The sequence below is a fragment of the Salvelinus fontinalis genome, chromosome 38, assembly GCF_029448725.1.
Source record: "Salvelinus fontinalis isolate EN_2023a chromosome 38, ASM2944872v1, whole genome shotgun sequence".
Taxonomy (NCBI): Eukaryota; Metazoa; Chordata; class Actinopteri; order Salmoniformes; family Salmonidae; genus Salvelinus; species Salvelinus fontinalis.
In genome coordinates, this window is record NC_074702.1 from 23090068 (window position 1) to 23113070 (window position 23003).

The 23003-nt window shown below is 45.5% G+C and overlaps 1 long non-coding RNA gene across 2 annotated transcripts; it reads left to right on the forward strand.

The window, feature by feature from the left end:
* Positions 1 to 813: 813 nt before the first annotated feature.
* On the forward strand, positions 814 to 22565 carry LOC129837758 (uncharacterized). Of its 2 annotated transcripts, XR_008756753.1 has the most exons (3): positions 821 to 1333; positions 8359 to 8426; positions 9668 to 22565. It is a non-coding gene; the product is annotated as an uncharacterized LOC129837758 (long non-coding RNA). The 2 variants fall into 2 exon arrangements; XR_008756752.1 differs by having other exon boundaries at positions 814 to 1333; positions 8359 to 22565.
* Positions 22566 to 23003: the final 438 nt, after the last annotated feature.

Consider the following 23003-nt stretch of genomic DNA (forward strand, 5'->3'; position numbering starts at 1 on the left):
TAGAATATCATAATTAACTCAATAAAGTGCAGTAGTCAGGCAGCAAGTGTAATCACTGGCCTGGAATGGCACTATGCCACTATTTACAGACACGTTTTAGAGATGCTTGTATACAAGAGCTACATGTTTATGTCTGATATTGTCAAGGTCAAAGGTGAAAATCTGTATAATATTGAATGAGATGCAACATTTGCATGTATAAAACAAATGACATTCTAAAGCCAAAAGGAGATAATACATTTATCATGACATAAAATGACTGAAATAGACAGAGGTGTGAGCGCCCCTTCACTGGGTCTGTTTATGCCTCATTTGGTTTCAGAACCGACCAAGCCCAAGCAATATATTTAAAAAAAATCTCCTTTCATCCCTTGTCCGCAAACTCTAATAGGTTCAATTATTGTATTCTTGGTCAGACCACAACCCGTAGAGGATGGATGGTCATACAGACACTGCGTCATTTTCAAATACATGATGTCCAATTAACCAAGCCTTAATAAAAAACACCAATTAGACGTGTTTTATTGGAATATCTTAGACTATATTTTTGCCATCCATCTGTGTTGTAATTTCCAATGTTTGAGAAAAAAAAGAATAACAACATATAGCAAATTTTGATACTGAGTTTAATTTACTTCTACAATTGTATTACTCCAACTGCAATGAATAACTATTGTAGGTCGAATAATATAATAATTCAGTGTTTTCATTCATGCCCATGTATGATGGAGACACACTGTATAGGTACATGCATTTAGTTAAGTCCCATGAGAAACATTGATTACACCTTGCAGTCTTTACCCCTGTCTTGTTGTTAGAGAAACCCATTCCACTCTTACAACAGCACAGCGTTTCTTTACCTTGTAGTGGCTCGTCCTTCACGCCTGATCAGCCCCAACAGCTGCAGTTCAGATTTTGTGTAAAGTTTTCCCACGGCTCTCTTTTCACTGTAATGTTGAGGTTAGGTCCAAAACGAGAGCGGGATTCATTGCCACGCATTTAATATCTGCAGTTTGACATGTAGAGACAAAGAGAGAGGGGCACATAGAGAGCGAGAGAGAGAGGAGCGCACACTATACGGTGGGATATTTTTGGATTCCGTCTCCCCTGACTCAGCAGCCAGTGCTTACATTTAGAGGTTTTTGCTAAGATCTCATGCAAGAGGGAAAGACAGATGTGACTGTGACTGTAATTTTCACTGATTCTCGGGTACAGGTATTTGCCTGAAGATCTTCGAATAGACTATTGCGCACTTTGCGTGAAAGAGTCAGCCATTGAAAATGGGTGCGGAATGTGCACACATTGTGTATTCTGAAATGGTCAAGAAATATCGGTAAGGACAGCACGTTTGTATAAATGTGTGACAGTGTAACATGTTTTAGTGGTTAAGACATTGATCGATGGGTGAGGCGTCGATACCTTTTACCGAGTCCATCTCCCCTACAGGGAAAGCGTTACTCTGCTACCTATAGCACATACAATATTTTCTAGCCTAATCTTTTTTGTTTAACCAGCATTGTACTGAGGAGTTTACTTACTGAAATCCAATTAATGAAGTGCTGTATACAATTTGGGAATGTGCATGACTGTTTGAAGCTTTTGACCTCATAATCAAAATAATATTGTGCCATATTGTGCCTCTATTATTGTATAGGCTTATATGACAGTTCAATTACATTGATGAAATTGGTACATTTTTACAGTTTTTACAATGGATTGAAACAACTCCCTAGTGTCTAAAACAATTACTTGCATCAGTTTTATTATCTCTCTCTCTCTCTGTGTGTGCGCTCCATAGATTCATGAGCTACACCCCATCCCCGCATGATCAGAAACCATTACGCATATCATTATTTATAAATCATTATAATCTCCTTATAGATTTGGTTAATGCACAATTGTACCTTTCTATTCATTGATATGTTATGAAACGGGTGACATAACACAATTTAATTTAACGGCATTTAATTGCAATTAAAAAAATTTAAAGATCGAAGAGTGGGTTGATGGTGGCGGCGAAAGAGGAGACTTTCTCCGTGCCTTGTAGGATTATGACTACTGTCTCCTTGTCCATGGCTGCTGCTACACATACGACTTCACTGTCGTCCTAGAGAGAGAACAGAGTATTTTAGTATGTACATCGCTCATGTCTGCAAGTAGTGCCAACTTTATTGAATGTGAATTATCTGGGGTGATTTACTTTAACTTGTATTCAGAATATTCACAAAGCAGCCTTGTGAATCCTTGATAACGTTTTATTGTGTACGCACATTCGGCAAATACATCTGGATTTTAGCTGAATAATAATAGAATATTGTCATACAGCTGAAGAACAGATTAGTCTGCTCTTTGAACACCGACTGACTCTCTACAACATTGGGACACAACATTATACCACTTATTTTTAACAAACTGTCACGTTCCTGACCTGTTTTCTGTTGTTTTTGTATGTGTTTAGTTGGTCAGGGCGTGAGTTGGGGTGGGCATTCTATGTTATCTGTTTCTATGTTGGGTTAAATGTGTTGCCTGATATGGTTCTCAATTAGAGGCAGGTGTTTGACGTTTCCTCTGATTGAGAACCATATTAAGGTAGGCTGTTCTCACTGTTTGTTTGTGGGTGATTGTTGCTGTGTCTGTGTTTGTTGCACCACACGGTACTGTCTCGTTTGTTCGTTCTTTCCTGTTCGTGCGTTCTTCGTTTTATGTAGTCTTCATGTTCAGGTTTGTTTAACGTCGTTTGTCGTTTTGTAATTATCAAGTGTATTTTCGTGTCAGTGTTCGTCTTGTCTATTAAATTCATCATGAAAAATTACCACGCTGTATATTGGTCCTCAGATCCTTCTCGCCTCTCCTCGTCTGAGTATGAGGAAGAGCTAGACTGCCGTTACAGAATCACCCACCAACAAAGGATCAAGCAGCGGGGTAACGGGCAGCAGCGACAGCAGCGGCCAATACACAGGACTCCTGGACATGGGAGGAAATTTTGGAGGGAAAAGGGAGTGTGGTGAAGTCAGGTAGGAGACCTGCGCCAACTCCCCGAGCTTACCGTGGAGAGCGAGAGTACGGGCAGACACCGTGTTATGCAGTAGAGCGCACGGTGTCTCCTGTATGTGTGCATAGCCCGGTGCAGGTTATTCCACCTCCCCGCACTGGCAGGGCTAGATTGAGCATTGAGCCAAGTGCCATGAAGCCGGCTCAACATATCTGGCCTCCAGTACGTCTCCTTGGGCCGGTGTACATGGCACCAGCCTTACGCATGGTGTCCCCGGTTCGCCTACACAGCCCAGTGCGGGTTATTCCACCTCCCCGCACTGGTCGGGCTACGGGGAGCATACAACCAGGTAAGGTTGGGCAGGCTCGGTGCTCAAGGGAGCCAGTACGCCTGCATGGTCCGGTATATCCGGCGCCACCTCCCCGCCCCGCCCCAGCCCAGACTACCAGTGCCTACACCACGCACCAGGCTTCCCGTGCGTCTCCAGAGCCCTGTTCCTCCTCCACGCACTAACCCTGTGGTGCGTGTCTCCAGCCCAGTACCTCCAGTTCCGTCACCAAGCCTCCTGTGCGTCTGCAGAGCCCTGTACGCACTGTTCCTTCTCCCCGTACTCGCCCTGAGGTGCGTGCCCTCAGTCCGGTACCACCAGTTCCGGCACCACGCACCAGGCCTATAGTGCGCTTTGAGAAACCAGTGTGCCCTGTTCCTGCTCCCCGCACTAGCCTTGAGGTGCGTGTCTCCAGTCCGGTACCACCAGTTCCGGCACCACGCACCAGGCCTACTGTGCGCCTCAGCAGGTCAGAGTCGGCCGTCTGCCCAACGCCGCCTGCACTGCTCGTCTGCTCAACGCCGCCTGCACTGCTCGTCTGCCCAGCGCCGTCTGAGCTGCCTGCACTGCTCGTCTGCCCAGCGCCGTCTGAGCTGCCTGCACTGCTCGTCTGCCCAGCGCCGTCTGAGCTGCCTGCACTGCTCGTCTGCCCAGCGCCGTCTGAGCTGCCTGCACTGCTCGTCTGCCCAGCGCCATCTGAGCCATCCGTCTGCCCAGCGCCGTCTGAGCCATCTGTTTGCCCAGCGCCGTCTGAGCCATCTGTCTGCCCAGCGCCGTCTGAGCCATCCGTCTGCCCAGCGCCGTCTGAGCCATCCGTCTGCCCAGCGCCATCTGAGACATCCGTCTGCCCAGCGCCAGCTGAGCCATCCGTCTGCCCAGCGCCATCTGAGCGATCCGTCTGCCCAGCGCCGTCTGAGCCATCCGTCTACCCAGCGCCATCTGAGCCATCCGTCTGCCACGAGCCTTCAGAGCCGCCCGTCTGTACCGAGCCATTAGAGCCGTCCGTCAGTCAGGAGCTGCCAGAGCCGTCAGCCAGTCAGGAGCTGCCAGAGCCGCCAGCCAGTCAGGAGCTGCCAGAGCCGCCAGCCAGTCAGGAGCTGCCAGAGCCGCCAGCCAGTCAGGAGCTGCCAGAGCCGCCAGCCAGTCAGGAGCTGCCAGAGCCGCCAGCCAGTCAGGAGCTGCCAGAGCCGCCAGCCAGTCATGAGCCGCCAGCCAGTCATGAGCTTCCCTTCAGTCATGAGCTGCCCTTCAGTCATGAGCTGCCATCTAGTCCTGAGCTGCCCCTCTGTCCTGAGCTGCCCCTCTGTCCTGAGCTGCCCCTCTGTCCTGAGCTGCCCCTCTGTCCTGAGCTGCCCCTCTGTCCTGAGCTGCCCCCCTGTCCTGAGCTGCCCCCCTGTCCTGAGCTGCCCCTCTGTCCTGAGCTACCTCTCTGTCCTGAGCTACCTCGCTGTCCTGGGCTACCTCTCTGTCCTGAGTTGTCTCCGCTATTTAGGAGGGGCCTTGGTGAAGGTTCCTGGACCAGGGTCGGGGGCGAGGGTCGCCACTCAAGGGACGCTAAGGAGGGGGACAAAGACTATGGTGGTGTCCTGAGCCGGAGCCTCCACCGCGGACAGGTGCCCACCCAGACCCTCCCCGTGAGTTTTAGGGGTGCGCCCGGAGTTCGCACCTTGAGGGGGGGGGGGGGGGGGGGTTCTGCCACGTTCCTGACCTGTTTTCTGTTGTTTTTGTATGTGTTTAGTTGGTCAGGGCGTGAGTTGGGGTGGGCATTCTATGTTATCTGTTTCTATGTTGGGTTAAATGTGTTGCCTGATATGGTTCTCAATTAGAGGCAGGTGTTTGACGTTTCCTCTGATTGAGAACCATATTAAGGTAGGCTGTTCTCACTGTTTGTTTGTGGGTGATTGTTGCTGTGTCTGTGTTTGTTGCACCACACGGTACTGTCTCGTCTCGTTCGTTTGTTCTTTCCTGTTCGTGTGTTCTTCGTTTTATGTAGTTCTCATGTTCAGGTCTGTTTAACGTTGTTTGTCGTTTTGTAATTATCAAGTGTATTTTCGTGTCAGTGTTCGTCTTGTCTATTAAATTCATCATGGAAAATTACCACGCTGCACATTGGTCCTCAGATCCTTCTCGCCTCTCCTCGTCTGAGGAGGAAGAGCTAGACTGCCGTTAAACAAACAGAGCAAGTATTCTGCTGCAGCCAATGGCAGATGGTTGCTGTCCAGTTCTGAAACTGGAGTCTAAAATACCATATATGCCCCACATTAGATGGAAATGTTAGTTAAATAAATACTCTTCTCAGAGTATTGATGAATGTACAAGTTTTTATTCAATCATTGGAGGAGATTACGTCTTTTGATATCAGTGCGATCTACAACTAGCACTATTCAATCTGAAATTGTGGACAAAAATATATGTTACTGTGCTAGATACATTCAATGTCCATTGATTTAATCTAAAATTATGATTAGTAATCGGATCCCACCAGAGTCAAGTCGGTAGCTGTTTCCATCCTTCTGGTTCTGTAGTAGTAGTAGTAGTAGTTGTAGTAGTAAAAGTAATAGTAGTAGTAGTCTTGGTATTGTGGTTCTGTTGTCTCTGAACTAGCAGCCTTTACATCCATCAGTAGACCTTGGCCAGTCCTCCGTGCCATGTAAGGGCAGGGTGTGGGAGTGGCTCATGCATACACAATGCTGATTGGGTTACGGGGAAAAGGCTACTCTTTAATCCACTTTTGATTGGTTCACTCTCCCACGGCTGCAGTGTCGAGTGATGCCAACTTCCATGGAAAGCTTTCATTAATGTGAATGGAACTAGAGGAATGAGTGACAAAGTGCAAAAAGATTTTTGAAATACTTTGTGTTTTTTTTGGCTTCAGAAGGTTTAGATGGAAATGATCTTGAAAGTTATGATGCCAGGTGACGCAACTGCACACACAAAGCTACTGAGATGACAGCTGCTAATGTAGCACATGGCGATATGTAAATCTTACTCCTCGACCTGAAGTGTCCCCACTTGCGCCACCAAATAGCTAGCTTTTTGTGTGACGTGACTGGTAAGACGCTTTGGGAGGGCGGTCACATGTGCTAGCAAAGAAGAGATCCTGGGTTTGAGTCTCTGTGTGAGCCGAATTAGGAGGAAGTGGTACTCACTAAGAAGGACGCGTGACGTCCATTATACTAACACCAGTACCACAGCTGTCGTGTAACTGATACCCTTTGTCAGCTAAGGGGTGCACAGAGGTGTAGCAACAGCCAAAATAAAACTGTACACAGTACAGTAAGTTCCCAGTAATTTTACGTAAAACAGAAATGTAGGTAAAATAGTGAAAGCTTTTTGAAAGAAGTGTCAGAGCCTTTGTATCATTGCTGTGAGTAAAATATCTAAGTAAAATTCTGAGTAAAATTTTGTATTTGTATCTGTTGACAAGTGAGTGGAGGAATTGTAATGGCTTACGCTGAGTCACAGCTCCTGGTCTGGGACTCTGATGTGATGCCTGAAATAAATAACATGCACTTATTACTACTAATTACCGTACCTGAGCACAGCTTATAGTGTCCATTCAATTTCCAGTTGATATTGGACAGCAGTGAAGGTGTTAACAGCCATCTCTGTTAGTGAAAGCTAAATCAGTGTGCTGCTAACAGCTTAGCTTCCTCCACTGTCCCTGTGTCCCCTTACTGGGCTCAAACCAGTGACGCTCTAATCGCAAACACACGTGACCGCCCTCCTTGACAACTTACCAACCAGTTGCGCTATAGAAAATGATCCGATACGATAGCTCCATTGGCAACATTTAAGCTAGTTGTTTGGAGTAAGCTTATGGCACTTTCTTACCTCCATTACATTAGCATAGCAGCCCTCCTTTCAGCACAAGGCCGATGTGAATGTGCCTTTATGGAGGGGACTGATAGCTCCAGTGAGGAAGTCATACATTTTGAGTGGTAGTTAGAGGCAATGGAACGCTAACAGCTACTGGGCAGGACACTGAATCACACAGAGAAGCAGAGATGACAGAATATCTGAGCTCAATTTTGGTGGAAGAGAAACCTGTTGTAGGGCAGCACGGTTGGCATAACTATAGTACTACATCAAAGACACTACTGTACATGAAGTTAAATCATTTCACTGTGTTCTAGTGGAGGAATTCAGAGGCTAATTTAACTTGTATGAGTTGAGGTGTATTGTCTGAGAAGTGCTTTCTCAGTCTACACAGTGGTACTTATGCTCATGTTTAAATATGTTGTAAAAACAAGTAATTGTAGACCAAGGTGTTTTTGAAAAAGCACAGCTTTAATGTACCACAGTCACGAGTTGAATTTGACAGATATCAGACTGAGAGCAGTGGAGATGTTGAGAGCCTGCTCATAATCTTTTAGTGTCTCACCTCACTGAGTGCAAATGACAGGATATGAATGCCTGCTGAGACCACAGCCACTACAAACATGCACCCCAGTTGTGGGATTGCAACAGTGGCTAAATGCCCATGGGTTCTGGCAGAGGTTCACCCACATGTACAGGCGGCACACAAGGGTTTATCAAGAGTTGAGGCACTGCACACAATATAGTGTGAGGAACACCCAGGTTGCCTGTCTGTCTTTGGTCACACTCACTCTTTTGTGCCTGAATCTACCAGAGGGGGCAGTAAATGTACATATTTCTATGGGGGGGAAAACTCAGTCAGATTTCAGCACCAATGATATGGACTGAGTAACAGTGTCACTCCAGAGCACATTTTAACCCTTTACATTCAGGCAAATATTAGTTAGTGGGTTTGGATAGGATGTTATTGAAATTAATATGGGGGAAAGAAGGCAATTGAAAATAAGCAAATGGGGAGATAGTAGCTTAAAGTAGTCTGATTAAAAACCCAGTTTTCATGAGAATATGACATTTTATGACATGTTCTGCCTTCCGGTGCTCAATTAACCCTTACCACACCAGTGAGACAACATGTCACTTTCTGAGATCTGAAATATACCTATGGATACAACTTCTAATTTGGATAATTATTTATATGTTTGTGTCTTTCCCTTTACAGATAACACTGCATCCGAGAGAGAACTCGTTACCCATCACCCACCAGTCAACCCAATACGGCTTTGAAATGTAGGTAATGAAAGTTAACTGTTTTATTTAACCTGGGGGGGAAATGTACTTCTAAAACTACAAAAACCGCAAAGAGTGAAGTAAATTAAGAAACATAAAGCACATTTACAGACATTTTCACATTAGTACTCTGTCTATCATCATCGCAGAAATGCTAGCAGGCGGCACTGTAATTTAACACTTTGTACAAATGAAGCCTGTGTTTAATTGTTCCTCCCAATTGAATGCTTTATAACTGGTGGTTTCAATTCTACCCATCCCATAGTGAACTGTTTGTACACAGTAGAAAAGTTTATGCATGGAAAAGTGGATGTATATGGGCTGTTAACCCAATATGCTATTTCAGGGAAGCTGCTGACCAGGCCCCACGGCCGTTAAACTAACATCTCCCTTTTAGGTTAACCGATCACCACTGTGCTACTGTATAGCTGAGCCTTCAGAGACTCAGGACACTGCAGCACTCCCTGTTTGAAGCAGTTAGTCTAGGCCCATGTCCTGAAACCTCAAATACCACCATAATTTCCCAAATAATTAACTTAAATCTAAGTTAAAGCTGGTAATTTGTATTCATACAACATACTTTGCCTGATCATGAGTACAAACAAAGCAACTGCGATGGTGCTTCAATCAGGAAGTGGGCAGTTACTCTCACCCCTCTCCCTAAGTGGAGCTGTCACGTTCCTGACCTTATTTCCTTTGTTTTAGTCATTGTTTAGTTGGTCAGGACGTGAGCTGGGTGGGTATTTTCAATGTTATGTGTTTTCATTGGTTTAGGGTTGTCTAACTAGCCTGATATGGTTCTCAATCAGAGGCAGGTGTTTTACGTTGTCTCTGATTGGGAACCATATTAAGGTAGGCTGTTCTCACTGTTTGTTTGTGGGTGATTGTTCCTGTTCGTTGCGTTCTTTGTTTTCTAGATTCACATGTTCAGGTCTGTAGCGTCGTTGGTTTAGTTCTGTTTATTGTTTTTGTTCGTGTTGAATAAGTGTTCGAATAAATTTGGATGCATACCACGCTGCAATTTGGTCCTCCTCTCCTTCAACCAACGACGAGAGTCGTTACAGGAGCGGCCATCTTTACAGTCTCTAGATATGCACATAGCAAAGCAAGCTAAATAAATTCTACATGTTATCTCACACTAAAATCTTTACAAAGTTTACCATTTGCATGTTTTATCTTTATTTGAATAATTTTGTGTATCTTACTGTTCAATCATCACAGCTTCCCATCTTTCTTTACAGAGCACAGCCTGTGAAACAGTTTGGACAACAGCCCTGAGACTAATGTAGAGCTGACAATAGCTGACTAATTAACACAATAGACAACAATACAGTTTCTTCCGGAGTTTTACTGACTTTGTGCGTACTAAATCCAACCCACATCTCCTCTGCAGTAGCACAGAGCCAGCAAGCTCCATTCCCTTCCCAGCTATGGCTCCCCCTAGCCGTGCTGCCATATTTCCTTGTTTATGCACAGCATAATGGCCTGTCCCTCCCTTCTCTATAACATTATACAGACACCACCTAGCACCTGAAAATCTCAATTTTTCTGGATACATTTTGAAATTAGAGTCTCTATATACCCCATATCCATCCAATGGCACCCTAACCATAGTGGAACATAACTTTTCTTACCTTTACAAAGTGCCTCTCTCTATACTTCTCTCTCTCCAAAGTCCCAACCTCGATAGCCTCCTTCTTCTTCCCAGAAATCCCTGCAAAAGGGGCACTTCCATGTAAGTTTTATTTGTAGGGGTGCTCATATTGGACTCAACCATTACTGTAAAATATAGAAGGCCCCAGATGCTCAGTAAGGGCTATTTGGGAACATAGTCCCACAAGTGCCAACATGTCCCTTTCAAATGGGATGACACTGGCACTATACGCCTCCCCAAACTCCCTCTGTCCTCCCCACAATGACTTTCACATCATATGGCCCATCCACCAGTCTTACAGCCTATACTGAGAAGACATTTTCACTTGCTGCACAAATTAGCTCTCAGAGAGTTTTCACTGGGGTTTTGTAGATTCACCAAGCCTTGAAGCCTCTTAGAGCGGCTCAAAATCATTGCTAGGGGATATTTTGGACACACAGAGACCCCTTTTTATTGAAACTGACCATTTGAATGCAGAGGAAAATATGCCGGTGGGAATATGATGCAATCAAGCAAAAAGAGAGCACCGTCTCCAATTGTCCCTCTTCAAAAGTGCAGAGATGTATCCAGTGGGACAAGGAGCTTTTCACTCACACAATGAGAAGGTAATTAAGCTTCTGAAGTTTAACATGTAATTTTTAAGAATGTTTTTCTTCATATATTACTGAACAAATCATCAATTTAAGGGGTGGTGGATGACTAATGCCAATTTTGGGGTCCGTGCTTTGAAAGGCAAACAGGTAAGCTCACTAACTGTAGTGCACTGTAGTGCACAAGGTAAGGACTTCATTCTTGTTCAAAACTATATGTATATACATAAATTAACTATTTCTTTAAATAATTTTAAGGTGTCATATAATATCAATGGTGTATCATCTCAAACTTAAATTATACATATTTACCATATAGTCTACAATATACAACTACCACTTTTTTATAATATTTTATTCAGCACTAGCCTTCAGTTGACAGTATGGTCCTGAAACTAGATAACATGCTAATGTTTTTAAAATAAACGTACATAAATATTGAGTCTTTAATATCAGAAAATGAACAAAACATAGCCTAGCAGTTTAAGACTTGACTGAACCAAATTTGATACAGCCTACCTGAATAAGCAGCTATATTTCATGATCTGACAGTAGGCATCAAGACATGAAATGAGTATGCTTTAGAAATGTCCAGTGTTTTAAAAACAAACACCAAAACTTTGTAGTCTTATTTCACAGTATTTCCAAAGTAGAAGTGGTGGTAAAACAAATGGCAGTATTTTCCTGCGAGTCCAGACTTGAGCTGATTCTTGTCCTAAAACAAAAAGATCCCCAAACCAGTCGTCAACTGCCCAAAGCAACATCAGATCAATCCACACCTTCATGGTCAAAATAGGGTGTAAAACGTGGTCTTCATTTCTAAAACCGTAAATAACAAACTCCGAAACACCTGCCCAGAACGAATCTCAACACTACAGCACAGATATGCTATTTAAATTAAATTATGTATTCGTAAACAATGAAAAATGATATTCAATCGAATAAAAATGAGACACTAGGTACATTCAGAATATGGAGACAGGCTTCAGCACAGGACTGGAGATGTCAGCTGCTGGCACACGCCTGACCCTTTTGTTCATGAGAACAGCCGCAACTGTCAGACTAGAATAGAGCACATTTATGAGCGGAATAAGGACCAAAAACAGAAATTAAGTGGTAATGTATCTGAACAGTAGCCAACAGCCATCGTGAACAGCCATCATGGTAATAAGCATCACATTTGAGTTGTCTGTTGGTGGTTTGAATGCGTAAATATGTAGGCCTACACACACCTGGATGTTGCCAAAGACAGACGTCCTTGTTGATGGGGGTTTGTTTGGAGACAGGCAGACCATTGCATGGGTTACAAGGGAAACGCTAACCTAAATAGCGGCGCATACTATTCGATACATAAGGTTTCTTATAAGAGCATATGATTTGAGCAGTTTACATTTTAAACCTTCTAGCTACCCAAGGTTGAATTATACATAAGGGCTTAATGCTAGGCTAAATGTTGCCTTTCACTGCAAGTCCTAACACATATCAATAAAATCAATCAATATCTACAGTGTAACAGTATCGCATTCCCATCATGATATGAGGCTAAGCTATGGTCTGCGTGTGTAAAACACGCGCCAACGTCACTACGCTTCTACATTGGAACAGAGCATATGTATGAAATACAGTAATAATGAATGAATGCCTTCACTTTTGTTTCATTGGTGTTCTTTATAATGTTGTAACTTTTGAATATCTGTACTATTTATTAGTGGCGTCATGCACTCCAAACATCTGAGGGGCACAAAGTATGTGAGGATGGCTTGGGGGTGGTCAGGAGAGGGGCTTGCCCCCTGTTCATAAGTTGGAGAAAATTGCATTTTTCAAACACATTAATTAAACAGCTTTTCTTGCAATCTAGAGCCATGATCATTATGCTTAATTCTGTCAAACATTTTTGTTTTTCTGCATATCTAAGCATACAGTTTAAGTCGGAAGTTTACATACACCTTAGCCAAATACATTTAAACTCAGTTTTTCACAATTGTTGACATTTAATCCTAGTAAAAATTCCCTGTCTTAGGTCAGTTACGATCACCACTTTATTTTAAGAATGTGAAATGTCAGAATAATAGTAGAGAGAATGATTTATATCAGCTTTAATTTCCTTCATTACATTCCCAGTGGGTCAGAAGTTTACATACACTCAATTGGTATTTGGTAGCATTGCCTTCAAATAGTTTAACTTGGGTCAAACGTTTTTTGTAGCCTTCCCACAAGCTTCCCACAATAAGTTGGGTGAATTTTAGCCCATCTCTTCAGACAGAGCTAGTGTAACTGAGTCAGGTTTGTAGGCCTCCTTGTTCGCACATGCTTTTTCAGTTCTTCCCACAAATGTTCTATAGGATTGAGGTCAGGGCTTTGTGATGGCCACTCCTATACCTTGACTTTGTTGTGCTTAAGCCATTTTGCCACAACTTTGGAAGTATGCTTGGTGTCATTGTCCATTTGGAAGACCCATTTGCGAACAAGCTTCAACTTCGTGACTGATGTCTTGAGATGTTGCTTCAATATATCCACATAATTTTCCTCCCCCTGATGCCATCTATTTTGTGAAGTGCACCAGTCCCTCCTGCATCAAAGCACCCCCACAACATGATGCTACCACCCCTGTGCTTCACGTTCTTTGGCTTGCAAGCCTCCCCCTTTTTCCTCCAAACATAAAGATGGTCATTATGGCCAAACAGTTCTATTTTTGTTTCATCAGACCAGAGGACATTTCTCCAAAAAGTATGATCTTTGTCCCCATGTGTAGTTGCAAACCGAAGTCTGGCTTTTTTATGGCGGGTGTAATGCCCGATGTGTAGTGGATGAACAGGAGTCAACGCAGGAGACAGAGAGTTCAGAGTAGCGTTCAAAATTTAATTACTCACACGGTTGCAAACACGACGCTACTCAAAAAACAAATGCTTCACCCCACATAGAGTGAGAACCACGGAAAATACCAACCAACACGATACCCAGACACAACAAGAATGTACAGAGTGTACACACAACAATCCCGCACACCCAGCAGGCCGGGCTGCTGGGTAATAAAGCCCCACAAATCACCCTAACCACAAACAGGTGCACCTACTCAACAAAAAGGGAGGGGGAGGAAAAGTCAGTAGCAGCTAGTAGGCTGGTGACGACGACCGCCGAGCACCACCCGAACAGGAAGGGGAGCCACCTTCGGTGGGAGTCGTTACAGTACCCCCCACCCTGACGCGCGGCTCCCGCAGCGCGCCGACACCGGCCTCGAGGACGACCCGGAGGGCGAGGCGCAGGGCGATCCGGATGGAGGTGATGGAAATCCCTCAACATCGATGGATCCAGAATGTCCCCCACCGGTACCCAGCACCTCTCCTCCAGACCGTACCCCTTCCAGTCCACAAGGTACTGCAGGCCCCTCACCCGGCGTCTTGAGTCCAGAATGGCTCGTATCCTGTACGCCGGGGACCCCTCAATGTCGAGAGGGGGAGGAGGGTCCTCCGGTACCTCACCGTTCTGCAGGGGACCAGCTACCACCGGCGTGAGGAGAGACACATGAAACGAGGGGTTAATACGATAATAGGAAGGGAGTTGTAATCGATAACACACCTCGTTTATTCTCCTCAGGACTTTGAAGGGCCCTACACACTGCGGACCCAGCTTCCGGCAGGGCAAGCGGAGGGGCAGGTTTCGGGTCGAGAGCCAGACCCTGTCCCCCGGTACAAACACAGGGGCCTCACTGCGGTGGCGGTCAGCACTCCTCTTCTGCCGTCCACTAGCTTGTTGGAGGGATTCCTGGACGGCCCTCCATGTCTCCTTGGAGCGCTGCACCCATTCCTCCACTGCAGGAGCCTCGGTCTGGCTCGGATGCCATGGTGCCAGGACCGGCTGGTACCCCAATACACACTAAAAGGGGGACGTGTTAGTAGAGGAGTGGCGTAGAGAGTTCTGGGCCATTTCGGCCCAAGGGATGTATCTCGCCCACTCCCCTGGCCGGTCCTGGCAATACGACCGCAGAAACCTACCCACCTCCTGGTTCACTCTCTCCACCTGCCCATTACTCTCAGGGTGATAACCGGAGGTAAGGCTAACCGAGACCCCCAAACGCTCCATAAACGCCCTCCATACTCTGGACGTGAACTGGGGGCCCCGATCAGAAACGATGTCCTCCGGCACCCCGTAGTGCCGGAAGACGTGGGTGAATAATGCCTCCGCAGTCTGTAGGGCTGTAGGGATACCGGGCAACGGGAGGAGACGACAGGTCTTAGAAAACCGATCCACAATCACCAGCACCGTAGTATTCCCTTGAGACGGGGGAAGGTCGGTCAGGAAATCTACGGATAGATGTGACCAAGGCCGTTGTGGAACGGGGAGGGGTTGTAACTTCCCTCTAGGAAGGTGCCTAGGAGCCTTACTCTGAGCGCATACCGAACAGGAAGAGACATAAAACCCAACGTCCTTAGCCAAAGTAGGCCACCAATACCTCCCCCGAAGGCTCCCCACTGTCCTCCTGACCCCAGGGTGACCCGAGTAGGGTAGGACGTGAGCCCACCGAATCAATTTGTCCCGAACACCAAGCGGCACATACTTCCGCCCCGCCGGACACTGAGGAGGAGCGGGTTCCGCCCTTAATGCCCGCTCGATATCCGAGTCCACCTCCCACACCACTGATGCTATAAGCCTTGAGGCGGGAAGGATGTGGGTAGGTTCGGTGGGCCGATCCTCCGTGTTGAAACAACGGGACAGTGCATCCGCCTTTATGTTTTGGGAGCCCGGTCTGTACGATAGAGTAAACTGGAATTGGGTGAAGTACATGGCCCACCTTGCCTGACGTGGGTTCAGTCTCCTAGCTGCCCGAATATACTTCAGATTCTGGTGGTCGGTCCAGATGAGAAAAGGGTGCTTAGCCCCCTCAAGCCAGTGTCTCCACACTTTCAGAGCACTGACCCCCGCTAACAACTCCCGGTCCCCCACATCATAGTTACGCTCCGCTGGGCTGAGCTTCTTAGAGAAAAAAGCGCAGGGGTGTAGTTTTTGTGGCGTACCCGAGCGCTGTGATAGCACGGCACCTACCCCAGCCTCGGACGCGTCCACCTCCACTATGAATGCTAGAGAGGGATCCGGATGCGCCAACACGGGCGCCTCCGTGAACAGCGCCTTCAACCGGTTGAAAGCTCTGTCCGCTTCTGCTGACCACTGCAAACGCACCGGACCCCCCTTCAGCAGTGAGGTAATGGGAGCTGCTACCTGGCCAAAACCCCGGATAAACCTCCGGTAGTAGTTGGCAAAACCCAAAAACCGCTGCACTTCTTTTACTGTGGTCGGAGTCGGCCAATTACGCACGGCCTTAATGCGTTCACCCTCCATCACCACCCCCGAGGTGGAAATGCGATAACCCAGAAAGGAGACGGCTCGTTTGGAGAACACACACTTCTCAGCCTTGACATATAGGTCATGCTCCAGCAGTCTACCAAGCACTTTGCGTACTAGAGACACATGCGCGGCGTGAGTGGCTGAGTAGATCAGAATGTCATCGATATAAACAACCACTCCCTGCCCGTGCAGGTCCCTGAGAATATCGTCTACAAAGGATTGGAAAACGGCGGGAGCATTCTTTAACCCATATGGCATGACGCAGTACTCATAATGGCCCGATGTGGTACTAAATGCGGTTTTCCACTCGTCTCCCTTCCGAATACGTACCAGACTGTACGCGCTCCTGAGATCCAGTTTTGTGAAGAACTGCGCTCCGAGAAATGATTCCATTGCCGTAGCAATGAGAGGTAGTGGGTAACTAAAACCCACTGTGACGGAATTTAGACCTCTATAATCAATACACGGACGCAAACCTCCCTCCTTTTTCTTCAGAAAAAAGAAACTCGAGGAGACGGGTGAGATGGAGGACCGAATGTACCCCTGTCCCAGAGACTCAGTGACATATGTCTCCATAGCCACCGTCTCCTCTTGGGACAAAGGGTACACGTGACTCTTAGGAAGCGCAGCGTTTTCCTGGAGATCTATCGCACAATCCCTACCCGGTCGATAAGGTGGTAATTTAGTCGCTTTCTTTTTACTAAAAGCGATCGGCATACTCGGGGGGGAATGCGAACTGTGGACACCTGGTCTGGACTCTCCACCGACGTGGCACCGATGGAAACTCCCAAACACCTTCCAGAACACTCCTCTGACCACCCCTGGAGAACCCCCTGTTTCCACGAAATAGTAGGATTGTGACTAGCCAGCCAGGGAATCCCCAGTACCACTGGAAACGCAGGCGAATCTATAATGTAAAAACTTATACGTTCCTTATGATCCCCCTGCGTCACCATGTCCAGTGGAACCATGGCCTCCCGGACCAAACCTGACCCTAATGGCTGGCTATCTAGGGAGTGCACGGGAAAAGGAGAATCTATCGGCACAAGCGGAACACCCAGCTTGATGGCGAGTCCGCGATCCATAAAGTTCCCAGCTGCACCTGAATCGACTAGTGCCTTATGCTGGGAAGAGGGAAAAAACTTAAGGAAAAAAATTAAGACAAACATATGACTAACAGGGTATTCTGGGTGAGTCTGGTGCTTACTCACCTGAGGTGACCGAGAAATGTTCCGCCTGCCATCTCGACCCCCAGATGGACCCCCCCAGCACCGATCGGCAGTGTGTCCTCTCCGACCACAGCTGGTGCAGGGGGAGCCTCCTCCTCCGGTACCCCTCGGCACGGCCCCTCCCAACTCCATGGGAATGGGTGCAGGGGTGCTGGGTGGTGGAACGCACAGGACCCTCTCCGATCGGCCGCGGGAAGCCAGCAGATTGTCCAGCCGGATGGACATATCAATAAGCTCATCCAGGGAGAGAGCTTCGTCCCGGCATGCTAGCTCCCTGCGGACATCCTCCCGGAGACTACATCTGTAGTGATCTATAAGGGCCCTGTCGTTCCACCCAGACCCCGCGGCCAAGGTCCGAAAAGCAAGACGGAGCGCGCTGGAGCCGGAGGATGGTGAGAGAGGAGAGGAGGAATCCTGAGCTGGAGAGACTGCAGGTGGAGAGAGGAGACCACTCCTCTCCCATCGGGTCATTCTCTCCATCATTTGATCCATGGCGGAACCGATGCGATGGAGTACGGTAGTGTGATGTAGTACCCGTTCTTCCATAGATGGGAGTGGGTTTGCCGCTGCTCCTGCTGACTCCATACTTAATAATGGTGCGGGATTCTGTAATGCCCGATGTGTAGTGGATGAACAGGAGTCAAACGCAGGAGACAGAGTTCAGAGTAGCGTTCAAAATTTAATTACCCACACGGGTGCAAACACGACGCTACTCAAAAAACAAATGCTTCACCCCACATAGAGTGAGAACCACGGAAAATACCAACCAACACGATACCCAGACACAACAAGAATGTACAGAGTGTACATACAACAATCCCGCACACCCAGCAGGCCGGGCTGCTGGGTAATAAAGCCCCACAAATCACCCTAACCACAAACAGGTGCACCTACTCAACAAAAAGGGAGGAGGAGGAAAAGTCAGTAGCAGCTAGTAGGCCGGTGACGACGACCGCCGAGCACCACCCGAACAGGAAGGGGAGCCACCTTCGGTGGGAGTCGTTACAGCGGGTTTGTAGCAGTGGCTTCTTCCTTACTGAGCGGCCTTTCAGGTTATGTCGATATAGGACTTGTTTTACTGTGGATATAGATACTTTTGTACCTGTTTCCTCCAGCATCTTCACAAGGTCCTTTGCTGTTGTTCTGGGATTGATTTGCACTTTTCGCACCAAAGTACGTTCATCTCTAGGAGACAGAACGCGTCTCCTTCCTGAGCGGTATGATGGCTGTGTGATCCCATGGTGTTTATATTTGCGTACTATTGTTTGTACAGATGAACGTGATACCTTCAGGCATTTGGAAATTGCTCCCAAAGTGTGAACCAGACTTGTTTTTTTTCTGAGGTCTTGGCTTTTGATTTTCCCATGATGTCAAGCAAGGAGGCATTGAGTTTGAAGGTAGGCACTGAAATGCATCCACAGGTACACCTCAAATTGACTCAAAATATGTCAATCAGCCTATCAGAAGCTTCTAAAGCCATGCCACCATTTTCTGGAATTTTCCAAGCTGTTTAAAGGCACAGTCAACTTAGTGTATGTAAACTTCTGACCCACTGGAATTGTGATACAGTGAATTATAAGTGAAATAATCTCTGTTAAAAATTGTTGGAAAAATTACTTGTGTCATGCACAAAGTAGATGTCCTAACCGACTTGCCAAAACTATAGTTTGTTAACAAGACATTTGTGAAGTGGTTGAAAAACGAGTTTAAATGACTCCAACCTAAGTGCATATAAACTTATGACTTCAACTACCTTTTGAGATGTTTGTATCCTCCTGACTAGTGGTTATTTTTTAAATAAACTAAATATGCTTCTCTGCATCTCTGCTAAAATATGGGTAAAATATTGAAAGCAATGTGAGTCTTATTCAGTACATTTAGTTATTGGTTGCTTTTCTAAAGTCTACCAATCTTGCTAGCAGGCATGCCAGTGAAGATGATAGTTAGACAAGCTAGCTACTCTAACTTGATTGATTGCCTCAACCTATCTGGGATAGCTAAAGCCAACTTCATAAAATTGCTAGGTGGCTAGTAGTATTACTTTTTAAATTAAATTCAGATGTTGTGTCACTGATCTACATACCCCATAACGTCAAAGTGGAATTGTGTTTTTAGAAATGTTAACAAATTCATAAAAAATTAATTGAGTAAATAAATATGCAATCCTTTTGTTATGGCAAGCCTAAATAAGTTCAGAAGTAAAAATGTGCTTAACAAGTCACATAATAAGTTGCATGGACTCACTCTGTATACAATAATACTGTTTAACATGACTACCCCATCTCTTTACCTCACACATACAATTATCTGTAAGGTCCCTAAGTCGAACAGTGTATTTCAGGCATAGATTCAACTACAAAGACCAGGAAGGTTTTCCTATGTTTTGCAAAGAAGGGTATAAAAAGCAGACATTGAGTATCCCTTTGAGCGTGGTGCAGTTATTAATTGTACACTGTATCAATACACCCAGTCACTACAAAGATACAGGTGCCCTTACTAAATCAGTTGCCGGAGAGGAAAGACACCCTTCTTGGATTTCACCATGCCAATGTAACAGAGTTTAATGGTTGTAACAGATTTTAATGGTTGTGATAGAATACTGAGGATGGATCAACAACATCGTTACTCCGCAATAGTAACATAAATGACAGAGTGAAAAGAAGGAAGCATGGACAGAATAAGACATATTCTAAAACATGCATCCTGTTTGCACTGAAGTAATACTGCAAATAAATTGGCAAATACATTAACTTTTTGTCCTGAATACAAAGCGTTATGTTTGGGAAAATCCAACCCATCACTGAGTACCACTCTTCATATTTTCAAGAATGGTAATAGCTGCATCATGTTATGGGTTGGCATGAGCTAAGAGCTAAGAGCTAAGAGCTAAGCACAGGCAGAATCCTTGAGGAAAACCTGGTTCAGTCTGCTTTCCAACAGACACTGGGAGACAAATTCAGATTTCTACAGAACAATAATCGAAAACAAAAGGCCAAATATGCACTGGAGTTGCTTACCAAGACGTTATTAAATGTTCCTGAGTGGCTTAGTTACAGTTTGGACTTAAATCGGCTTTAACATCTATGGCAAGACTTGAAAATGGCTGTCTAGCAATGACCAATAACCAACTTGACAGAGTGTGACACATTTTTTAAAGAATAATGGTCAAATATTGTATAATCCAGGTGTGCAAAGCTCTTAAAGGCTTACCCAGAAAAACACACAGGTGTAATCGCTGCCAAAGGTGATTGTAACATGTATTGACTCAGGAAGTTTAATACTTATCCAATCAAGATATATTAGTGTGTTATTTTCCATTAATACAAAATGTATATACTTTTTCTTCCACTGACATTACAGGGTATTTTGTGAATATCATTGACAATCAAATCAATTTGAATCCCACTTTGTAACAAAACAAAATGTTTAAAAAGTCAAGGAGTGTGAAGCCTTTCCTTTCTGAAGGCTCTGTAATACTGTATATAATGTAAACTCAGCAAAAAAAGAAACATCATCTCACTGTCAACTGTGTTTATTTTCATCAAACTTAACATGTGTAAATATTTGTATGAACATAACAAGATTCTACAACTGAGACATAAACTGAACAAGTTCCACAGACATGTGACTAACAGAAATGGAATAATGTGTCCCTGAACAAAGGGAGGGGGGGGTCAAAATCAAAAGTAACAGTCAGTATCTGGTGTGGCCACCAGCTGCATTAAGTACTGCAGTGCATCTCCTCCTCATGGACTGCACCAGATTTGCCAGTTCTTGCTGTGAGATGTTACCCCACTCTTCCACCAAGGCACCTGCAAGTTCCCGGACATTTCTGTGGGGGAATAGCCCTAGACCTCACCCTCCGATCCAACAGGTCCCAGACGTGCTCAATGGGATTGAGATCCGAGGTCTTCGCTGGCCATGGCAGAACACTGACATTCCTGTCTTGCAGAAAATAACGCACAGAACGAGCAGTATGGCTGGTGGCATTGTCATGCTGGAGGGTCATGTCAGGACGAGCCTGCAGGAAGGGTACGACATGAGGGAGGAGGATGTCTTCCCTGTAACACACAGTGTTGAAATTGCCTGCAATGACAACAAGCTAAGTCCGATGATGCTGTGACACACCGCCCCAGACCATGACTGACCCTCCACCTCCAAATCGATTCCGCTCCAGAGTACAGGCCTCGGTGTAACGCTCATTCCTTTGACGATAAACGCAAATCCGACCATCACCCCTGGTGATACAAAACCGTGACTCATCAGTGAAGAGCACTATTTGCCAGTTCTGTCTGGTCCAGCGACGGTGGGTTTGTGCCCATAGGCGATGTTGTTGCCGGTGATGTCTGGTGAGGACCTGCCTTACAACAGGCCTACAAGCCCTCAGTCCAGCCTCTCTCAGCCTATTGCGGACAGTCTGAGCAATGATGGAGGGATTGTGCGTTCCTGGTGTAACTCGGGCAGTTGTTGTTGCCATCATGTACCTGTCCCGCAGGTGTAATGTTCGGATGTACCGATCCTGTGCAGGTGTTGTTACACGTGGTCTTCCACTGCGAGGATGATCATCTGTCCGTCCTGTCTCCCTGTAGCGCTGTCTTAGGCATCTCACAGTACGGACATTGCAATTTATTGCCCTGGCCACATCTGTAGTCCTCATGCCTCCTTGCAGCATGCCTAAGGCACGTTCACGCAGATGAGCAGGGACCCTGGGCATCTTTCTTTTGGTGTTTTTCAGAATAAGTAGAAAGGCCTCTTTAGTGTTCTAAGTTTTCATAACTGTGACCTTAATTGCCGTCTGTAAGCTGTTAGTGTCTTAACGACCGTTCCACAGGTGCATGTTCATTAATTGTTTATGGTTCATTGAACAAGCATAGGAAACCGTTTTTAAAACCTTTACAATGAAGATCTGTGAAGTTATTTGGATTTTTACACATTATCTTTGAAAGACAGGGTCCTGAAAAAGGGACGTTTCTTTTTTTGCTGAGTTTATTTATTTAAACAGGACAAAACGTGCCACTGTGGGCATGACACCTCTGCTATTTATGTTTGTGTTATTGTTATAATAAACAAGGGGAAAATAAATACATCAGAGCAATATTTCAGGGTAAGGTTCTTCTGTCCATGATATGCCATGCATGTTGATGTTTCTATGTCATTTTGATGTTTTCTATAAGCACTAAGGCTAGGCAATGGGAGATGGAGCCTACATGCAATAGATTATTACACATTATCACACACTGTCTATACTTTATGCTGCTTTAGTGACGATATTCAATGCAAAATTGTACAGAGATACTTTTTTGGTCAATAAAATGTAATATTTCAAGACATTAAAGTGTAAAGTGTTATATTGTTACTATAACCTCTTCTCATATACATTGTTTATAATTCAGAGACCATACAGTAAGTGATATATAGTTCCCTTTTGAGTCTGTAGAATACTATCTAATACAACCTATCATAATCAACACCTCATATCCCACAACCTGCCTTATTTCTGCTTGTGGTCCAAAGGGGGTTCCCGTAATGCCTGTCAGACTACACTGGTGCAACCTCTGAGTTACTCTGCATGCACATTTCCCATCTAGTTACAATCACTCCATTCATAAGGAGGTTTGTCAAGATAGTTCATCTTCACAATGTTGTATCAAGCTGCATTTAGTCATGGTAAAGGATTCATAAATAAGTAATTTGTGCTTGTTCTTTTTGTGACGAGTAGAGAGTAGAGTAGTACTTTATTGATCCCCACTTGGGAAATTGTTTT